This window comes from Nicotiana tabacum, chromosome 20 (assembly GCF_000715075.1).
Source record: "Nicotiana tabacum cultivar K326 chromosome 20, ASM71507v2, whole genome shotgun sequence".
In the NCBI taxonomy this organism is placed as follows: domain Eukaryota; kingdom Viridiplantae; phylum Streptophyta; class Magnoliopsida; order Solanales; family Solanaceae; genus Nicotiana; species Nicotiana tabacum.
In genome coordinates this window covers 54,960,514-54,969,893 of record NC_134099.1, presented here as the reverse complement: position 1 = coordinate 54,969,893, position 9,380 = coordinate 54,960,514, and positions in this window count along the sequence as shown.

Below are 9,380 nucleotides of genomic sequence, written 5' to 3'. Positions count from 1 at the left end.
AAAGAGACCCCACTAGACACGGCTTCGTAGACTTCCTAGGACTCTTGAACCTAGGGCTCTGATACCAAGCTTTGTCACGCCCCGAACCTGAGCCTAGACGTAACACGACACTCGGTGCCTGACTACATGTGACCGAGCGAACCAACTGGCTGGCTGAATCAACATGTGGTGTAACTATGAGCTAGAGATAAATATAAAACATGATAATCTACTAAAGAGTCTAACTGAAATATCATAGATGCGGAAAATACTAAAACATCTGCAAGTATAAACAAGTAGCCGACAAGGCTAACACATGAAATCCTGCTAAGATCTGACTGATTGAGTTATAGTCTGCGAAGCCTCTAAAGAATACTGAAAATGCTAACTGTTTACCTGAACAAGGTCCCCGGTATACCTTATTAACTGAAATACTAGAATGACTAAAACAAAAGAGAAATAAGGCCCCGGAAGACTGGGGCTCACCAATAGCTGATACGAGATGTCATAGCAAGCATAATCATCAACCTACAAATCGTTACCTGCATCGCGAGATACAGGACCCGGGCAAAAGGGACGTCAGTACATTTGAATTGTACTGGCATGTAAAATAGCTGAACAAAAGAACTGTCAATACTGAAACTGAAACTGAACTGCTAGCTGATAAACTGATAACTGAACAAGGAAGTAAGGATGTGAATACTCCTTTTTTTTGAATGATGAACAACCTGTTTAACTGAATATTAAAACTGCGGCCTCAGACCCAATATGTATATATATATATATATGTGCACAATTGCGGCCTCGGGCCCAAGTATACGTATACATAACTGCGACCACTGGTCCAAAATGCATAAAGCATAAACTGCGGCCTCAGGCCCAAATGCATGTGTTCAACATTCAGGAATTTAAATCAGGAACTGAGAATCATACTGTAATATGTGATACTGAAATAATGAGCCATACCGGCTTACATGATACTGGTTTAGTGAATAGGATTAAACTGAGATGAGTATTCGTAATAAGTTGATTTGTCATAACTGAAACTCATAGAATATCGAATGATCATGAAACTATGTCATCTAGAGAATATAAGTTTTACTTCTATTCATGGAACCAAGGCATAATTACTTTCTGAGGAAACTAGTAATGTTCATGATGAATGGGACGTAGGGAGAATCATAGATATTCCCAAACGTAAAGAGTTAGCCTTACATACCTCAATTTACCCCTTATTGATACTACAATAATCCACACTACTACGAACCTCCAATCTACAACAACAACATCCAATGGAACCCAATATTAGTAATAAATTCCATAACTTATACCATTTCAGCATATTATCAAACACCTTGAAGACATAGATATTTACACCTCATAACTATAGTGTTGGTTCATCCAACTATCACCATTAACCAACAATTCATTCCACCATCATTCCTAACAAATTTATAACTTCCAACAACATATGTATGACCATCCATTCACACCCAATCAACAAATCCTATCAAATTATCACCTTTAAATCCCTACCATGGTCATGCATTTAAATTGGGAATTTATGACTTCCAATCACCATACCATAAGTTGTAATACTTTATTCATACTCATAATTCCATAATAACACCATATATGTAAGTCTAAGGGTGTAGGATTACCTCTTGTAGACCAAATCTTGAAAGACAACTTTTGGGGTGTTCTTGAGATTTTGAAGAAATCATATGAAACCCAATCAAAATCATGTTGTAACTAGTGATCGAGAAGTGAAATCACCATGAAAACACACTTAAAAACTCACCTTAGGTGTGCAATTGGATGCCTTGGTCGAGTTGGGGTGTAGAGGAAACCCTAAGCTTGAGAAATGACTCAATTTCTATTATTTCCGGCCTTTAACGAACGGTTTGTTGAGTTGGAAACTAGACTCAAAAGCTTTAATTTGATATGTTATGCATCACACAACTAGTTATAAAACCGGAGATATGATCGTTCAAAGTGAGGTCTTGTGCGCACTCATTTACAGATTTGTCTAATATGAAACTTTTCCAACTTGGCTTAGACTTAGGCCTTTCCTTATACCCCAATTCACCTCTAATATTACTTATACACTTATTAACATAACCACTCAATTACTAGCACGATAATGCTCATTTAATGCATCCACAACTGGTTCAAATTACGGGATGTTACATAAGCCAATGTAACGACCCGGCCAGTCATTTTAAGAATTTACGCCCCGATCCCCTATTAACTACTTTCCCCATATTTGTTTTTGCTATGGTGAGTTGCCGGGACAATTTATTTGGAGTTTCGGAGAGTTTTGGGACACTTAGTCCCTAAATGAGAGTTTAAGTTGTAGAATTTAGGCCGTAGTCAGAACAGTATGAAAACGGCCTCGGAATGGAATTCCGTTGGTTCCGTTCGCTCCTTTGAGTGATTTCGGGATTAGGGGCGTGTTCGGATTGTGTTTTGGAGGTTCGTAGCTTATTTAGACTTGGAATGCCGAAAGTTGATTTTTTTAAGTTTCTGGTTCGATAGTGAGATTTTGATCTAAGGGTCGGAATGGAATTCCGGAAGTTGGAGTAGCTCCGTAGTATTTAATGTTATGTGTGTACAAAATTTCAGGTCATTCAGACAAGGTTTGGTAGACTTTTTGATCGAAAGAGTAAATTGAGGGTTTTTGAGTTCTTAGGCTTGAATCCGTGGTTGATTCGATGTTTTGATGTTGTTTTAGATATTTTAAGGATTGGTATAAGTTTGGACAGTAGTATTAGACTTGTTTGTGCTTTTGGTTGAGGTCCCAGGGGCCTCAGGATGATTTCGGATGGTTGACGGAAGGATTTGGAATTTGGAGTTGCAGCTAAAGCTGCTGATTTCTGTCATAACCACACCTGCGGTTGGGTCCCGCAGGTGCGGAGCCACAGAAGCGGCGCTAGAATCGCAGAAGCAGCGCTAGAATCGCAGAAGCAGAAAGGGGGAGAGCCACAGGAGCTTCACTGCAGAAGCAGTACCACGTCTGTGTATGGGAAACCGCAGGTGAGGACTCTAAGTTTAGTGAATTGTCGCAGATGCGACCTTTGTTCCGCAAAAGCGGGACCACAGGTGCGGTCCCATGGTCGTATAAGCGGATTCGCTGGGCAGAACATATAAATAGTTGCCTTCGTGAATTTAAGTTATTTTTCACCTCTTTTCAAACGGGAAGAAGCTTTGGGGAGCATTTTCAAGGGAAATTTTCAGAGGAATTCATTGGGGTAAGGTCTTTGGTCCTTAAACTCGTTATTGAGGTGATTTGTATCATTGTAAGCATAAAAATTTAAGAAAAATCAGTGGTAAATTGGGGGTTAGGGCTTGGTTAATTAGAGAGCTTTGAGTGATGACTTGAGGGATCATTTGAGGTCCGATTTTGGTACTTTTGGTATGACTAAACTCGTAAGAGTGTGAGGATTCTGAAAATATAAATTTTACCCGATTCCGACACGTGGGTCCGAGGGGCATTTTGGTCATTTTACCTAATTTCACGTATTAGCTTAGAATTTCTTTGTAGAATTAGTTGCTTGAAGTGTTATTTATACTATGCAATTGAATTGAATACATTTGGGCCATCTGGAGTCGAGTACTCGTGGCAAAGACGTGATTTCAGGTTGACTTTGAGTCAATTCGAGGTAAGTGGCTTGCCTAACCTTGTATGGGGAACATTCCCCTTAGGAATTGGTATTATTGATAATTGAAATGACTTGTATGTGAGGTGACGAGTGTGTACTTGTGCTAATTGTTGAAAATCCAGTTTTTTATTAAGTAATTACTAGTATTATTCCTTTCCTGTTTATACTACTTGCAATTTAAGCCTGTTGTTAGCTTAGGAAAGCATGCCTAATTGACTTAATTTCCTTACTTGCTCAAACTGCCTTATTTGGATTACGTGCAGCATGCTAGGTTAGAAATACCTATTTTACCTTGATATGGAACTTGAATTGCACTGTGTATTCTTCTTGTTGTTGCTGTGTGTTTACTTTGGGACTACTAGACAGTATCCCAGGAGATCCCCATGTATGTTTACCTTCAGACTACGGAACGGTATTCTGGGATATCTCCCCTGCACATTTACATTGGAACTATTGGACTGTACCTGGTAGATTCCCCCTATACTGAGTATTTACATCTGGAACTACTGATCGGTAGAGATCCCCTCGCATTATGAGTTGGACTACGGGACGGTATCCCCAGTTGTTATATTTGTGTTGAGTTGTGTCGCGTCCCCTTTTTTTCCTTCGCGGAATTGGGTTTATGACATTTTTGGTTGGGACAACTCTTTCCTTCTGGGAAAAGGGGTTTGCAATTTTGAAGAGTCGTCACCTAACGATTTAAGGTGCGTTAGGGCACCTACATGGTTCATTTGTAACTACGTTTGGTAACTAGAGATAGGGTAAGGGCTTGAAATTATTCCAAGGGGAAGGTGTTAGGCACCCCTCCGGATCCACTAACGTGGTTCCCGGCCAAACAGCTTTTGTGAATTTGTACAATTAGTAAATAAACAAGTAGGGCTCAAATAATAGGGGATTTAAGTTTAAATACACAGGTGTAAGAAAACAACTAATGAAAAAAGCGAGATTTTTAAAAGAATTACAATCTAAGCATATTCATAAATGTAAAGGAGTGTGTCCTAGGTTTGCTTATAATATGAATCACATCAAGGTAATACACGGTATGACACTCCTCAGAGAGGGGCTACACGTGGTATTAACGCACCGGTCATCATATTCATATATACCCTTTCCCGCCCCGTGAAGGTAATTAAAGCGAGGGTCGGTCTCGACCCATACAATTACTCGTCCTTTCCTATTAGTCCCGGAGGAATTTAGGACTCATATCCTATAAGAGGGGGTTCTAGGCAGACCCTCAGGTTTAAAGGCAAAATACTAAGCGACAAACAAGATCATATAGGACTGCATTTAGGGGGAAAACACAAAAATAGATAGAAGGCTCAGATATACCTCCACAAGTAATGCACATAGACAACACGACTCATACACAGATAAGGTCTGAATTCAGATCCTTAGCATGGTATCTAAGTTATAGCAGTAGAACTAGATTTATTACATGACTCAGAAAAGAAGTCTGAATCAAGCTTGCCTACTAATTTTAACATGCTGACAGTTAAACAAAGGCAGTTCTGGTTTTTATTTAGGTCAGTACCTAAGGCTTGCCTAGGCGTAAAGTAATATGCAGCAGTTATTCAGATTTATTAAAACAATGTGGAGATTATTTTTCTTCTAAAATATGTTGTTCTAAATATTCAAAGACATGCAAGGATTATTATTAGTTTGTTTAAAGCAGGATGAGACTGTTGACACTCCTTTTCATGCATCAATAGTTAACTAAGCGTAGCTGAATGAGGATGAACGAGAACCTATTCATGTTATCTAATGATTTATATGCAGGATTCCTAAAGCAGGATTTCTAAATGCACAACATGATTGCAGAATTTCCTAAGAGTAGGATTTCTAAATGCACAGCATGAATGCAGAATTTTCTAAGAGCAGGATTTCTAAATACACAGCATGATTGCAGAATTTCCTAAGAGCATGATTTCTAAATGAAATTTTAGAACATGTTTACGTGGGCAGAATCACATAATAATAGCTTATTTTATTGTTATTATCTACCCTATAGACATGATTTCTAAGTGTGGATGAGATGCTGAAAACAGTACATATAAATCCTAAATATCATGATAGATAATGCATGGCATGCTTGGCATGTTGTACCCAAACATGGCTGTTATTACGCATAGAGAAAAGTAAACCTAGGAACATGATTTCTACCCTGGATTATACTACAGCATGCATATTACCCACCCCTTTTCACTATCCAACCCCAATACTTGTTTAGAAATTATTACAGACCAATATTGAAATGAATTACATAAGCAGGAAAGAAAGATAAAAGTTACACTATATAGAGCCTGAAAATAGGCCCGAACTTTCAACACCTGATTAGGACTTCCTCCCTGAGTTATGTAATAAATCACCTCAAGTGCCAAGATTGTTCCATAGTCTTTCTCATATCTAGGTTTGTCAGAGTTACCGAAGGACCTCAAGGGATCTCGGGCAGTGTCATACCCACACTTCATAGCCAAGACACAGTAAGTGCAGTGTGGAAAGGCCAGCTTTTATGTGTTCAAGTTAAGAGGGAGCTCAAAGGTCCCAAAGCAAAGCTCACACAAAAGGGGTAGAACCTAGTGGTCTAAAAGTATGTGTGAGAGTTCTTGACATATATTTAAAAGAGTTGAGTTGAAAACAGTTTGAAATAGCATGTTTGAAAAAGTTTGCAAAAACAACAGAAGAGTTGCTTAGGGAAAAAACGATTTTGAAAAGAGAAGGGGATAGGAGTAACAACAACTTGGAACAACCCATCACACACAGAACAAGTTCAAAGAATAGTACAGTTTCAAAAGTCACAAATAGGGAAGTAAGGGGTTGGGCCCAATTATGAAACACATAAACATGGATAAGAGGAGAAGCGCATAGACCAGCAAGTGCAAAGAATAAGTAGGAACTAATTGGGCTCCAGACCACAAACTACTACTTCGAAGTATTAACAAACGGATCATGCTCGAAATTAGAATATTAATAGGAAATAAGACATAGAGACAGGGTATGGGAGTAGTCATGCTGAGGGCAGGAGTCTATTACACACAATTAATCATGCCACATAGTGTTAATCAAGTACATTAGGAGTCTATGATACTAACATGGCATATTAGTTGAGGGAAATAAACAAGGACTCAAGTAAACATGCTGATTACACTTGAACAAGAGAGAGCAAAACTTAAGCATGCTGAATAAAGCAGTAAACAAGAAGGGCAATTAAACACATAAGCCATTAAATTAGTGCAGAAGGAGACATGGATTAACAGACAGGGAGCACATAGAGTTGAGTTTTAGAATTGAACTAGTAACATACCAGTTAAGGAAGAAAAAGTGCAGAAAGTAAAGCAAGAAAGTTCCACAGTCTAGCCTTGGCTTTCAGCCGGCTACACAAGCAGCTAGCACAAGTAGTAGAGAAAGAAAAGAGAGTTTGAGTGTGTGTGTGTGTATCTATTCTGAACTAATTGTTCGTTTGTTAAGACTGTAGAAGAGAGTCATTTATATAGTAGTTTGAAAACTGATTCAAAATAAAGCAAGAATTAATTCTTCAGTAATTATAGAACTCAGTATCAATTAAGAATGAAAATCAGCCAAGTATCCCTTAATTAAGGGAGTAATTTACCAATGGTAGAAAGCAAATAACAGATAAGGTAAAAATCCAAGTAGCATAGGTACAGAATATGTAAATTAGGGCTAGATACATAAGGGTCTAATTAAGAAAATAACAATAGAAATCAATTAAAATATAGTCAGTCACATAACAAGGTAAGAAATAATTTTAAGGGATAGGAAAAATAGCCGAAAATCTGTATAAGAGCATCAATACTGTAAATCAAGGATTTCAAGCATCAAAAAAATAGTACTAATATTAAGGGAAATAGTATAGACTCCCATGAATAAACCAATAAACGGAGTACAAACAGGAAGAACCAAATCAGAACGCTTAATAAGACATCACTAGGGTGAAAGTCATAGAAATACTCTAACTAGTCATAGCATATCCATGAGAATCGCATATTCAGACAAATCGACTGAACGAACAGTAAAGACGAACTCACAATCACAAACTAGAGTGAAACAAATTAGGGTTTTCAACGTAATGCATCAGATAAAAATAAACCATTTAAACATAGTAAAATTATATGATAATACTGAAAATCAGAATAGAAGTCATTTAAAAAAGGTTAAGAAACCCTAGTCTTGAAGACGAAGGGTTACTTTAGAGAAAATCGGAAAAAACCTCTGAGGAAAACAACAAAAGCTCATAATATACACAGATCTAAGATAGATCTAAAAGAAATCGGAGGATCTCAAGAGTTAGGGTTTCAGAGAACCTAGAGAAGATGAGAAAACCTTAGAACGTTACCGGTTTTAGCCGAAAAAGTCATGGATCTTACTCGAACAGCCATGGATGGCCAGAAAATGGCATGAAAGACCATGGAGTAGGAGTTGAACCGCTCCAGGTTCACCAGAGGACCTCAGGGTAGTGTCAAACCGGCTTGGGGTGAAGCAGGGGCTAGGAGATGATGAGAGGCCATAGTTTCCGACGAAGCAGGTGGCCGGAGAAGGTGGATAAGGTCCATCGGAGAGGATGGGAGAAGAGAAGGTTCTAGAGAGAACGAGAGATAAAGAGAGAGAGATAAGTGTCGATTGAGTGAATGAGAGAATGAGGGTTTGGGGGCGGGGGTAGTCTTAGGTTAACTATGGTAAGAGTAAATTCGGGTAGGCTTGGGTATGGTGGGTTTTTAATTGGGTTGGGGGTCTGTTAGATTTAGGTTAGAATTGAAAGCCAATTTGGCTATAAGTTAAATAGCTAGTCTTTTAATTATTTAATATATAAAAAAATAGTAGGTACTTTCTAAAACATAATTTAAAAATGCTAAAATGATATATAATACAGAATTAGCAATTTAAAAATACAGGATCCAATTTTATGCATATAAAACATAATTAAATATTAAAAGGGCTAATATTGCAATTATGTGCAATTTAGTTTTTTAAAAATACTAAATATAATTATAAAAATATATAAAAATTACATCAGCCATATTTTGGTATAAAATAGAAATCAAATAAATAAATTATCAAAACAATAATTTGGAAAATAATTATTGGGCATTTTATGGATAAAAAGGGAGAAAATAAATCAATCTGAACCCTTATAATTGTGGAAAAATAATAAAAACTTTGTGCATTCTTATACATGCTATTTTTAAAGCATTTATGCATATTTAAAATATATAGGGAAAAATTGGGTATCAACAAGTTGTATTTCTTCCTGTGTTTACTTTGCCTCTGTAGTAGTTGTTGCTGTCCTTTATATCTTGTGCTACTTTTACCGTTGTACTTACTTATACTGTTTTTGTTCTACACTGTTGAACCTTATATTTTATTTAACCTCAGTAAGGCCCTGACCTTCCTCGTCACTACCTCACCGAGGTTAGGATTGGCACTTACTGAGTACCGTTGTGGTGTACTCATGCCTTTTCTGCGCATGTTTTTCATGTGCAGATCCAGGTACTTCCACTCAGACTTATCACGCTTGAGACGAGGCGCTTATAGAGACTCCGAGGTATATCTGCCGCGTCCACAGACCGAAGAGTCCCTTTCTACTCTCCCTTTTGTATTATCCCTTATGTACTTTCGTTTCTTTGTTAGACATTCCGGTGTTAGATGTTTGTTGACATCCAAAGGCTTGTGATCATGAGATTCCGGGTTTTGGGAAATATTATTAGCTTCGAGAGTTGTTATTGT